Source organism: Mastigoproctus giganteus, chromosome 14, assembly GCF_048544385.1.
Source record: "Mastigoproctus giganteus isolate SK-2022 chromosome 14, ASM4854438v1, whole genome shotgun sequence".
Taxonomy (NCBI): domain Eukaryota; kingdom Metazoa; phylum Arthropoda; class Arachnida; order Uropygi; family Thelyphonidae; genus Mastigoproctus; species Mastigoproctus giganteus.
The window spans coordinates 62,899,155-62,913,455 of NC_143588.1; the positions used below are offsets into that span (position 1 = coordinate 62,899,155).

The window sequence follows — 14,301 nt, forward strand, 5'->3', positions numbered from 1 at the left end:
GAAACTACGCATTTCTGCATTCAATTTCTCTCTTGGTAACATTTTTGTCTCTCCAATGACAAGTTGACTTATAGCCATTAACTTTCATGTCTGTGTACTCTGTTTTTCATGTGTTAATTCCTGGGAGTAATATAGATATACAGTTTTTAAGCTAATTTCAAATACATTTTAAAATGAATTATCCTGAAATTAGTTCAATATGTTGCTGCCATCTCTTATCTATATTTCTGAGTAATGCAAACAAGAGGCACATGAACACACACACACACACACACAGTTTTAACAGATGACAGCTTGAAAATAGGTTTGAAAATCAGAGAAGGAGGAGGACCTGTCACCTGTTTTTGTCTACTTTTGGTGTACAAAAGTTGAAATTTAAGAAATTCTCTGGAATTCAAATCCAGAAATTGATAAAATCAAATTAAGTGATACAAGTTTACCCAGTACATGTGATGATTTAATTTAGTACTAAATATTTTTGAAAAGTCAACTATATTCAGCTTTTGAGGATGTGTCTCATAAATAATAGTAGTAGTAGTAATGCCAAACGAAACCAAGCTTATATAGCATCAGCCAAAAAAAAAAAAAAAAACTTACACTGTTCACCCATTCGTACCCTCCAAAAATTTGCCTAGTCCTTTGAATTTATTCAACCCATCCATTTCCACAACACCAGATGGAAGCCTGTTCCAGCAATCAACCATCCGCTGGCTGAAGGCAAACTTCTGCAGATCTATCCTGCAACCATTTTCCTCAAACTTGAATTTATGCCCCCTAGTGTGTAGTCTCAATAAGTGGAAGAATACCATTAACATTCAGCTTACTGAATCTATTGAATGCTTTAAACATCTCAATCAGATCTCCCCCACAGGTATCTAGTCTCGAGACACTGCAATTTTCAAAATTGAAGTATTTCTAGGTAAGAGCCATCTCAGGAGACCTATATCCTTCCAAAAGTGAGGCTTCCAGACTTGAACAGTACTCAAGATGCAGCCTAACCATGGCCTTATACAAAGGGATAATCACCTCCTTATCCCTGCTAGCAAAATTCCTGTATATCATTGAAAAAACTTCATGAGCTGTCTGCACTGCTCAGAGAATTTCATATCTGACTGCACAATTGCACACAGGTCTTTTTCATTCTCCACTACCCTGAGTGTAGTACTACACAGTTGTTACGTTACTCTGTGGTTACCGCTACCCATATGCAGTACCTTGCATTTGTTATTGTTAAACTTAAACTGCCATTTCTCAGCCCATCGACCCAGCTTTCCTAGATCTTTTTGCAGTAACTTGCCTTGGTGACTGTCATTAACCACTCTGCCAACCTTTCTATCATCTGCAAACTTAGACATTAAGCCTGATATACGTTCATCAGTATCATTGATAAATATCGAAAACAACAATGGACCCAACACTGAACCTTGGGGAACTCCAACAACATTAGTCCACAAAGAGCAGTGGCCATTGATAACTGCTCTCTGTCTTCCACTTAACCATCCCTTTATCCATAGTTGTAACTTGCCCATAATGCCACATTGCTCCAGTTTGTACAGTAGTCTTTTATTAGATAGTATGAATCAGAGCTGTACTACTCAATATGTTCTACGTTGATAATAATATTAGTGAAATAATAAGAGGAGTTTATCTCAATATAGTGCGTAGAACACTTCCGTATGATACCCTCCAGAAATTAAAACGGAAGTGTTCTACGCACTATATTGAGGTAAACTCATCTTATTATTTTACTAGTAGTCTTTTATGTGCAACAGTATCTAAAGCCTTCCTGAAATTCAAGTATATGATGTAAGAATTATATTTTGCATCATTATATTTTTGGTCACTGCATCATAGTATCTAGTCAGATATGTTAGACAAGACTGTCACTTTTGAAATCCATTCTGTGATTGCAGTTTAATTGCATGCCCATCCAGATATTCCTGCATTACTTTTTTAATGAGTGATTACATTATTTTCTCTGAACAAATATTAAACTAACAGGTCTGTAATTACTCAAGTTGCCTTTTGATCCTCCTTTATGAATTGGGGGATACATCTACACATCTCCCATCTGCGGGGACCTCCCCTGAATCCAAGGATGCTCATATAATTATGGCTAAGGGTTTGCTTGTCTCCTTTTGCTGCCTCTCTTAATATAATTGGATAGATTCCATCCACCTCAGGTGCCTTTTTTTATGTCCATCTTCAGCGATTTCTCTTCCACTTTCCTTTCAAGTATCACAAAGTCATTTAGCTCCTTGTTAGAGTTTGATAAACTACTGACATCCCCTCCTCTAAAGAATTCCTCATATGTGATATAGATATACATGTGATATAGATGTTCCAAAATACCTATTCAATTTGCCTGCAACCTGAGCAGGGTCACAGCAGTTAACCCATAGTCATCAAGTGGCCCAATGTGATTTAACACCTTATGTAAATTTAACCCATATAAGTAAGTTTATATCTACCATATGCTGCCATATTTTTATAGCTATTTGTACTGGCATAAGTCTCCTGTGTCCACAGCAATAAAACTGTGCAGTCACATGGTGGCATTTCTTACATATTACAAAAATATTAGCATTAGCATTAGTAGAGGCATACAAGAAACAAGCTTATACAGCCTCAGCCAAAAAAAAAAAAAAAAAAAAATCTTACCATTTCACCTATCCATCTGCTCCAAATATTTGTCTAGTTCTTCTGCCTTGAAATTTATTTAAGCTGTCAACTTCTGCAACGACAAATCGAAGTTTATTCCAGCAATCAACCACCTGCTGGATAAAGACAAATTTTCACACATCTATATTACAATTGTCTTTCCTTGCATTTTTCTGCATAAAAGCATAGCTGTCATTTTTCTGACCATTCTTTGAAGCCTATCAACATCATCTTGAAGGAGCACTGCTTGACACTGATATTTAACATCTCTCCCAATCTTTACAACATCTTCAAATTTTGCCGTCACACCCTGTATCCCTTCGTCAGTGTTGTTTATGAAAATCAGAACAATAGTGTTCCCAGAACCAATTCCTGGGAACCACTTCTAATATTAGACCAACATAAAGAGTAATCATTAATCAAAATCTTTTGTCTCCTGCTCTGTAACCACCCTGTAATCCAGTTTGGAATGGTATCCATGATTCCAACATGTTAGCATTATTAGTATTAGTAATATTAGCCATATGGCACAAAGAAGCCTGAGGCTTATGCTGCATCAGCCAAAAAAAAAATTCCCGAGTTACCCTGAGAGAGTCAGGAGTAGAAAGGAATCACCAAGAAAGATAAGAATGATGACATCTAGCTCAGGACACTGGGTTTGCCAAGCCCATACTCACCAGATGTGAGCTCCTGGGGTTGAATTGGCATTAGTAGAAGCATATGATGTAAGAAAGCAAGCTTATATAGACCAGCCAAAAAAAAAAAAAAAAAAAACCTCTTCCCATTTCGCCCATTCATTCACTCCAAATGCTTGTCCAGTTCTGCCTTGAACTTATTTAACTTTTCGACCTCCACCACAACAGATGGAAGTTTGTTCCACCTATCAACCACCCACTGGCTAAAAGCAAATTTCCACACCTTTCTGCAATTGTCTTTCCTCAATTTGAATTTATGTTCCCTCAGGTGAGTAATCTGAGCAAGAGGAAGAATCCCATCAGCATTGAGCTTGCTCAAATCATTCAAGGCCTTATACACCTCAGTTAGATCACCTTACAGGTGCCTAGTCTCCAGACGCTGAAATTTGCAGAACTTGTCTTTCTTGGTAAGAGCAACCACTTCTGCACACTGTGGTCACTGCCACCTAGTGGTTCCTTAATCTGCAGATTCTTAATGCATGAAGGATCACTGTTGATAATAAGATCAAGAGTATTACTCCCTCTAGTTGCCTCTCGAATATTCTGCTGTAGAAACCACTCATCCAATTAATCCACAAAAGCCTTGATAGTGTGCGAGTGACCATCCACAAGTTCCAATCAATATCTGGGAAGTTTAATCCCCTATAATAACATATCTGATTTACTGGCCCCACTATTTCTCTCTATAGTTGTTCTTTGTACTCACGAGAGTCATTAGGCCTATATCACATTCGTACACTGAATTTTGCTTTCCCGGTGCTTTGTCACATCAAACTGACTCAGCATTGCACTGTCCATCCACGTCAGCTGGATGCACTTCTCAGATTTTATGTGTTTGTTAAATAACGCATGACACCTCCTCCCTTTCTATCCTGTCTATTCTTTCTGTACTTTTGCGCCAATAAAATCAAAATCAAAAAATTATTCTTTCTGTACACATTGTACTCCCCAAACTCCAATTCTGCATTCCTTATCTCTGTGTGACACCACGTCTCTGATATCCCAACAATATCTGCCTTCAGTGTCTTCACTAGCATCTCAAATTCATTTACTATAATTCTAGCATTGGTGTTTTTTTTTTTTTTTTTTTAATGAAAACCCCAAACACGAAAGGTATCAAAACCTATAGTACTTAGTACCGTGCATGGGTTGAAAGAGAAGTATTGGGGGGGGGGGGTTGCCGGAAACTTTGCTCTAGAGACTAAACGTGGGTTTCACCACTTCAAGCTTCCAATAAGCAAAGTGGTGGTATTGCACCGGTTGATGAGTCATTTACCACCTGCACCTGTTCTTACTATTAGTTATCCTAACACAGCCTATGTATTTACTTGTTCCCTGATAACTTCCAGCAGTCCTGGAAATCCCCAGCACCTAGCTTTCCAGGCTGCTACTGATTCCAATAGAGGCAATGCAAGAATCACTTTCACCTCTGCCTATGAGTACTGTTAATCTTTGAATCCCCCGAAACTAGCAGTTTTCCAACCCACCTAACACTGCCTCGATAGCATCAGGAAATATTCTTACACCCTTTCTATTTAAGTGTATCGCATCCCTGTAGAAGAATCTGGCGTGTTAAAAAGCACAGACCACATTCAGAAAAATTCTACCCCATGAGCCTTGTGCAATCTCTCCACAGCCGAATTGATTGACAAGGCTCTCATCATACACTCCCTCCCATCATGTCTGGGCAGAATTGCAGACACTTTCAAATTTTACCCTAACGCGCAACTTTTTTTCAACATTGACCTGTACTTACTAAGTAAGTCTGCAGAGCTCCTACTCTTCATGTCATTAGTGCCAGTGCATACAACAGTATCACCCTTTGTTGCCTTAAAAGATGATATCTGCTCTACAACGTCATCTACTTTTGCCCCTGGTAGACATACCCTGGTCCTGTTCCCACCTATCCTTTTTGCACAATATATTTCCTGTCTCCCTGACAATAGAGTCACCAACAATAACTAGCATCTGTGGTACCAGTGCATTCTGCCCTGAAGATTGCCACTGTGTTGCCTGATGCATGAGAGTGAGCTCTGGCATCGAGTTTGGCAGCTGAGAGTTCTCCCATTCCTTCGAGCAGCTACCCTACTTGTCAAACTGTCATAGACACTCATCAGAACGTTGAGTTGGCACCTAATTTCTTGCCACTCTCTGCACCTAGCAGATACAAAGACCTCCTCCTTGGCTAGATCATGTCCTGTTGCAGAAAGTTCCTCAAACATTGCACTGGTTGCACATTTTTTTAAGCTGTGATGCATTGGAGAATCATCCCCGTCATTTCTTCCTTGAGCCACAGTACTCCTGCTGTTTTGTGCGTGTTGCTTTGCTGCTCTAGTCTGGGGCATGATTTCCATTTAAATACAATTTAATTAACTAAAAATGAAAGTCAATAAGGTTAATAAATTTAATTGATTGATAGACTATACTATACTACACTTGACTATACAATATTATACTATGGTAATGCAGTGATATGTATTACACTTATCTTGTTTTATGTTATACCTTACGCTATCAAGTTCAAGATATACACTATCAAATTACGCTACACCGTAAAACGATATATGCCCAAAAAGATGAAACCTTCAAACTACTTATTTATTATAATTGAAAGCCTACTATTGTTCTGCACTACATGTTACGTGCTACAATATTCGCACCCTAAACTTCGTTACAATAGCAGTATGAGTAGCGAGTCATAACTTATAAAATCAGTAGCTTAATTTAAAAAATAAGCTAACGAACGCTACTAAGCCTATTTAATCTATTTGTGAAACACAAATTAATGTGTTAATTAATCAATAATACGATAAAATGTATAAGAAAAACTTATTGTTTGCAGGATCTCAAGTAGTCTATGTCAGTGTTCCTGCTTATACGGTAACTTTTCATGATAGATTGATTGACTCAATCTGTTGAAAGGTTACTAAGGAATACTTTGCTGAAATCCAAATAAACAATTTCAAAATTATTCTCTAAAATAATTAGAATGAAATAAGAATTAATCAGAAATGATTAACTGCATCAATATAGCTAACCAGGTTAGTGTGTGTAGAATTCATGGCTAAAAAGCTTTGGACTGCAGGAAGAGTTTACTGTCATATAAGTTAGTTAGTGCATTAGCATCATTTCAATAAACGTTAAACCAACAGAAGTTGTACAGTAGCACCATTGCATAACATTACGCAGTGTGAATTCTTTCACAGTGAGTTGCCTATCTTATTATACCTTGAATAAGTCATATAAGTTAGTTCATTAGCATCACTTCTATACATAGAAAACCAACTGAAGTTGTTCAGTGGCATCATTATATTTAAGAACCTGAGGGGCATAGATTCAAATTGAGGAAAGACAGGTGTAGAATAGATGTGTGGAAGTTTGCCTTTAGCCAATGGATAGATTGCTGGAACAGACTTCCATCTGTTGTTGTGGAAGTTGATAGATTAAATAAATTTAAGGCTGAACTAGACAAACATTTGGAGTGACTTGATGGGTGAAATGGGAAGGTGTTTTTTTTTAAGGCCGATGCTCTATAAACTTGCTTTCTTGCATCATATGCCTCAACTAATGTTAATGCTAATTACATAACTCTCATATCTCACATATTGTGGGCACCTCCATAGCCAGGTGGGTAGGAGCAGCAGTGCGTAGCACACGCTTCTTGATTAGACCGGGGTTCTAGCCCATGACCACCAAATACGGAGGATGTGGAAAGGTCAGGGAATGACCACCGCATATCCCCGGAGCAATATGGCCTTAGTTGCTAATGCTCCTAAAAACCAAATAACAAACAATCACATATTGTGAACTTAATTCACAACTGGGTTATCAGCTGTTATACCACAGGGTACTTGCTCGCTCACCAATGAGGAGCCAAATAGCCCTGAAGCCGCTGTCTGTCTGGGTGGTGGTGGTTCCAACTGAAAATAAATAACAGTAATTTTCTCTACTGAGGAAGCATTACTTATTCGAGGTATATTGAGATAGGCAACTCATTGTGAAGGAATTCACAATATGAGATTTTTTGAGATGATACTGTACAACTTTGGTTGGTTTACTGTGTATCAAAGTGATGCTAATGCACAAACTTATACTAAACAGGTTAGTTAAAGATGATTTTTTATCTTAGCAGAACCATGTTGTGTAGCATTCAGAACTCCACTTCTATCTAAATGTTTCTGTATTTCAAGAATTTTATAAAGTGATGAACATCCTATCATATTTTTTTTTTTTTTTTTTTTGGTCATTGAAAGTCTTATCCGGAGTCTAGCTAGCAGCTTCATAACATAAACATAAACAAGTTTAGGGCCCATAGTAAATGGACAGAACAGGAACTTCAGTGTTCAAAATATGTATTATCATATCATAAAAGTATAATTAAAAATCCTAGTTTAGCTTCATTGTGGTTTGATCTCAAGTTAAAATCTTCTGGAAAAATAATGACTACATAAATATTATTTGTTTTATTAAATCTGCCAGAAATTATTAATTCTTGATCCACATTTAATTTGTATGTTTGCTATCACAAATTTTTTTTTTTTTTCTTGTTGTACTGACTGAGAAGTTTTGATGGTCTCTTGGGACTTCTGTATCTGAACTCTAAATTAAAGAAGGAGGGTGGTCAGCAAGTAACAAAGTAAAAACATAAACAAGTAAGCAGGAAATTGATGTGAATATATTTTTCAACATAATTACCATATATTTTTCAACATAATTACCAAAATCATTTATGCACTTGTCCCATCATTTTTTCAAATTCCTGAAACCTGCTGGTTAAAAAAACATCAGCTGCTATCACAACACTGAACAACAAATTTTGGGTCATATCTTGTTATGAGCATGAAAGTAAGAATTCTTTATAGATTTTGTGGTGCTAAACACAGAAAGCCAACCGGGCTAGCTAGGTGGGTAAAGTGCCTGCCTGGCATCCCAAAGATCGCAGGTTAGAATCTCGCCTCAGGCTTGGATCAGAGTAATATGCAAAAACTTTGGGAGGTGCATTATGGCCACAGAAGCCGATGTGCCAACAACTAACGAAAAAACAGAACAAAACACAGAAATCTATATATTTAATACTTAAGCTGTTTTCTTTACTCCATCAGTTTGATAGGCTTAACCAATCGGGCTTGAAGTGGTCTCAAAAATGTTGTTAAAATTTAAAAATTCCGAATAGTTTTATTTTAAGGAACAGCCAATTTTGTACTACAGACAAGGATAGTTCAACATTCACTTCATAGATGGAGCCACAGGAAGATGTTAATTGTTAAACAAACAGTTGTCTATGTCCACACATTATGCACGCGAGCTCATACACTCATTGCTATTCGTTACATTTAATATGTTCAGAATTCATCATTTTATCGTTATCAACTTCGAGTTTATTTATTTTTTGTTTTGAGGTTGTTTAAGGTAAGTAATTTAAGGATTTAGAAGTATGTCACAATCAGAATGCTTTTCGTCAGAATCCTTTTCGTGTTCCTGCAAATGTATTCAGGATCGTTCGGAATGACCGATCCTGAATACATTTACACGTATATATTGATATTACATGGGTACTGCATTTCTTTAGGACAGCTAGAGAAAAACCCTGCTACCAATTGCGAAATTTTCACAACGGGTACAGCTTAAGCTCTGGTCAACCCTTCCCCATCTCTTCCATCATGCAGTATGATCAATGACTTTTGAGGTTATGATGAACATCGTGGCAAGATCCATTATTCCTTACATTTCGAGGGTACAGCTCTAAAATGGTGTTCGCAGGCCGGCCACTAGTTAGTACACCGGACCGAACCTATTGGTGACTCTCTAGGAGGCTTCCGTGTATAATCTTGCTACCTGTACTCTGCCAGATAGTGACTGGAGGGAGTCCGAGTAGTGTGTATGCGGGGGGGGCATTGTTGAGGCCACGTTATGTCAAGGATCTGGGTATATTCTCCCACTTTTTCTTACTATTGAATACACCATGAATTGTCAAACTAATAGAGCAAGCTTATCTGCGAAAAGATCTAAACTTCCCAAACACTTCCTGATTCATTTCATAAATATACGTGGTCTCAATTCTAATCTCAGTGATATCCATTTCCACTTGCAATCTGCCAAATCCCATGTACTTTTTCTGACAGAATCTCAGTTATCAGTTAATTCAACTACTGCTCATCTCAGATGCCCAAATTATTCGCTGTATGATTCCTTTCGCCTCAAAGGTGGTACTTGTGCATATATCCGTTCTGATATTCCCTGTCAGAGACTTGGCAATTTGGAATCTCTTCTCTTTGATCTTCTCCGGCTTAAAATCTCTCTACCTCATTGTGTCAAATTCATCTGTTGTCTCTACCGTTCTCCCAACTCCACTAATCACTTGGAGCTCTTTGACTTCCTCTCTTTGCAACTTGACTTTCTCCAGTCCAACTTTCCTAACAGTGAGGTAATTTCCCTTGGTGATTTTAATGTTCACAACTCCAGCTGGCTTCCTTTTTCTAGTCACACCGACCCAGCTGGTCGAGATGCTGAATCTTTTGCATTTACTAATGACCTTGCACCGACTGTTCAATTACCTACAAGAATACCGGACAATCCTAATCATACAGCCAACACACTTGATGTTTTTCTCACAAACAACCCTTCTAAGTACACGGTCGAAGTGAGAAGTCCTTTAGGCACTTCAGATCACAACTTGGTGATTGTCTCTTCTCCAATGGAACCTTTATATCATGGCTATTCCCAACCGCATGTTGTTTTGGCATTACAAGAATGCAAAATGGGATGACCTGTGAGATTTCTTTTCCTGGGTCGGATTACTGTTTCAAAATTTCTGATGTCAGTACTAGTACTGCCTACCTTAAAAGAAAGAATAGTTTTTGCAGTGGGTATAGCTGGCTGTAGCCATTGTACGATAATCCTAACCAATTTGGTCTCAAATTTAAGATATTTCTTCCTAGGTGTGCAGAAACATGGGAAAATATAAAAATTTTGAATAGTAAAAAATCTGAATGGGTTTATTTTACAGAACGGGCCAATTTTCTCTACTATCGCAGCCTACCTTAAAAGTACATTAAAGAAAAGTTTTATTTTACAGAAATAAGAAAGGATTCGATGTGCTCTGGCTTACCTGCTCACAATCATACATGGACTACAGTTCTTTAGAGAAAAAGTCTGCTACTAATTGCGAAATTTTTGCAATGGGTACTGCTAGTTGTGCTTAATTAATATACCTTGTATATAAAAAAATACCTTGTAATAAAAAATACCAAGTATAAATATAAAAAACCATTTTAAATGGTTTTTTATATTTATACAAGGTATTTTTTATTTATATGGCAGTAAGATGTAGCTTCAAACATACCTGTATCAAACACAGGACCTTTTCACTTTTTGCTTGTGTGCAAGAAATGCATCTTGAATGACATGTTGCACCCGATGTTTTTTGTAAGAAGTAATGAGATCTTCCACAAGCCACCTATAGTTGCTGGCTTTAACATTTCCTAGAAAATCAGTCAAAACATTTCGAAAGGCTTTTTACACTGATATCTCACTGTCACTAAGGGTGGCGCCTCCGTAGCCAGGTGGGCAGGAGCAGCAGTGCGTAGCACACACTTCTTGATTAGACCAGGGTTCGAGCCCGTCACCACCAAATACGGGGGATGCGGAAAGGTCAGGGAATGACCACCGCATATTCCCGGGGCAATATGGCCTTAGTTGCTAATGCTCCTAAAAACCAAATAACGACAAATAACAACAATGTCACTAAGGGCACATTTGAACTGTTCATCTTTGAAAAGTTGCCTTATTTGTGGACCAATGAAAAATGCCTGCTTAAATCTTCTCTGTACTAACTCTTGGGAATTTCTCTTGCAATTATGTGAATGCATAACCGTTCACTTTGAAAGCCTTCACAAAATTTTGCATGAGCTCCAGTTTGATGGGGAGTGGTGGAAGCAGAACTTTATTTGGATCTATCGGAGGTTCAAATGCTATGTTCTTCATTCCAGGTGTTAATGATTTTCATTGAGGCCAAGTCCTCTTCTCGTAGTGCATATCCTTGACACGACTATCCCGCTAGCAGAGAATGCAACAGTACTTAGTGTAAACCTTTTGTAGTCCTAATAAAATGGTGGTTACCTTTAAATCACCTCATATCTGCCACTCATGCTTCTGATAGTGTACACCTAAGAGGATGTTCTCCATGTTTGCATATGTTTCTTTTTTGTGGATAGCATATGCAAGAGGTATTGAAGGCAGCGTATTTCCATTGTGTAATAACACAGCCTTAAGGCTAACCTTAGAAACATCTACAAATAATCGCCATTCTTCGGGAACATGCCTCGTGTTCATTGCTCCCATTAGACCATCAGCATCCTTACAAACAGTGAGTTCATCTTCTGTTTGATAGAATTTATCATAGTCTTTATTTTGAGTATGAAATGTCACTTTCACAAATGATCTAGAAGATTCCACTGTTGTAGTCTCGAAGCCAAAAGCTCTACCTTATTCTTTGGCAGTTTGAGATTCCTGATGAGATCATTAAGCTCGCTTTCTGTGATCTTATGTGGTTCTGAAGAATAAAGGTTTGTACAAAATGTTGGATCCCTTGACTTAGATGGCTGCTGTACTTTGTGTATATCAAGTTGATGTTCATCAGTGTCTTCATCAGAGTGTACAGAAAAACGGTCAGGTGGTTCAGGAATAGGTAGTACTTCACCACGAGGAACGGGACGAATTGCATATAGTATATTTGGTACATCACCGTCCATGTTTTTCTCATTGTCATCACTTTTCTAGAAGGATTCGCTGTACAGAAGTAACAGTCTGTGACATGATTTGTTGGCTCCCTCCACATCATGGTCACTGTGAAAGGCATAAAATGTCCCTTTCGATTCACCCATGTGTTGAGTTTTGATGAACAGGTAGTGCAGCATGTGTGTGGTGTCCAGTTCTTGTCCTGGTCGCCTACTTTACACCCAAAGTACAAGAAGTAGGCCTTTTTTATGGCTCGAGTTAAGGGACGTTTTCTTGAAGCTAACGTGACTCCACAAGCATAACAGAGGTCATCCGGTCTATTCACACAATTATGGGGCATATTACTCTTACATGACGCAAATTATTGATGAGAAAAAATTACCCAGTACCTAGACGTATTCGAGGATTACTGCAACAGAGTTGAAAACGCATTTGAGGCTGCTACAACTTATCACGTGATGCAGAGCACAGTGGCAGTTGCAAATCACATGATAAGAGCGTGGTGGAGGTACTGAAGCTGTGGTGTTGCCATGTGTTTTGCCGAGAGTTGTAGTTGATAATGTAGATTAACTCGCTAATTTTTTTTTTCTTTTTTTATGTAAAGCTTTTATGTATGCTAATATGAGATCCCAACTGTAATTTGAAAACAAAGGCCAATCAACAGATTTTAATGTGATTTTTGTGTTTCAGCAGCATAAAATTAGTCATGATTTGGGTTTTTTTTTTTTTTTTGTTAGTTGTTGGCGCATCGCTTTCTGTGGCCATAATGCACCCCCCAAAGTTTTTGCATTTTTACTCTGATCCAAGCCCGAGGCGAGATTCGAACCCACGACCTTTGGGTTGCCAGGCAGGCACTTTACCCACCTGGCTAGCCTGGTCGGCTTTGTTTTCGTAAAATTTTGCATGTTAACCAGTGTAATCAGTGGCATATATCATTTGAAATCTTCACATCATCAGAAATGGAATCATTGATTGAATCATAGGTCCATGACTTTCAACCTGAATCTAAACATGTACGATGGCAGTGGAAGCATCTTTGTTTAACCTCAACAAAGAAGTTTAATGAAGGTTGTGCCATCAGTAAGGAGGTAATGGTGAGTATTTTTTGAGACTGTCATGGTATTCTTTTTCTTGTGAATTTTCAAAAGTTTGCAGCTACTGTGAATATTGTGTTGCATTTCATACTTCTAAAAAGAATTTAGGACTCAATTTGCAGAAAACTGCCTGAGCTATTAAGATTTGATGTTTTTATACATTATATGCAGGAGCAATATGGCCTTAGTTGCTAATGCTCCTAAAAAACAACAACATTATATGCAGTTTGCTTTTATGTTTATACACACACACACACACACACACACACACACACACACACACACACACACACACACACACACACACACACACACACACACACATCATATGCACACATGGCAAGCACGCACACATGCACACACACACTCACACACACGCGTATGGATCAAAACAAATCTTGATTAATAAGAATTTAAATAAATGGTTATTTTGTATGTATCTTATCCTAAAAGAAATTGATTTTTTACTAAGGTTAATTGAAAAAATACACTTTTTTATCATGTGTGAGGTTGTATAAATTGTTTATTGAAATGTTATTGTTATAGTACATACTTAATTTAAGTATGTACTATAACAATAATGGCAATGAAACCCATATTCGTGCCTAGTGATGTGCTACTGAGACATTGCCAAAATATTTTATGCTAAGTATACAGGGTGTCTCAAAATTACACGGCATAACTTCAGGAATGAGTTCCTCATATGTAGACAATAAAAATATTTTATATGAACATAGTTCCGGAAATGCTTGGTTCCCAAGTTATTAATCGGAATGTCTTGTCTCCTGCAGGAGATTTCCTTCATCACAAGGTGCTGTGGACATGTGTTTTTGTAATGGGCAGCACCTGGAACGTCAGTTCATCTCTGCCTCGTATCTCTGTGAAGAACAGTACCACTGTAGAAGGGCCAGAAATGAGTAGTGTATGTTTCTGTGTATTATGTGTGTTTTCTGTTGTTTTGTCTGACCGCTTGGCTACCCAGAAGCATCAGTCACCTGGACAGATGATTCTGGGTACTCGTACACACCACGGGAAGGTGGGCCAGTCCCAGTGGAGCTCGCACTGTCTCAAATCGAGACTCTGACCCACCTGATGTTGGCAAAAGATGGGCCAGA

General features: G+C 38.0%; 1 protein-coding gene across 1 annotated transcript in view; it reads left to right on the forward strand.

The window, feature by feature from the left end:
• The window catches only part of mRpL45 (mitochondrial ribosomal protein L45), a 159,321-nt gene that overhangs the window by 67,093 nt on the left and 77,927 nt on the right, over positions 1–14,301 (forward strand). The window lies entirely within an intron of this gene.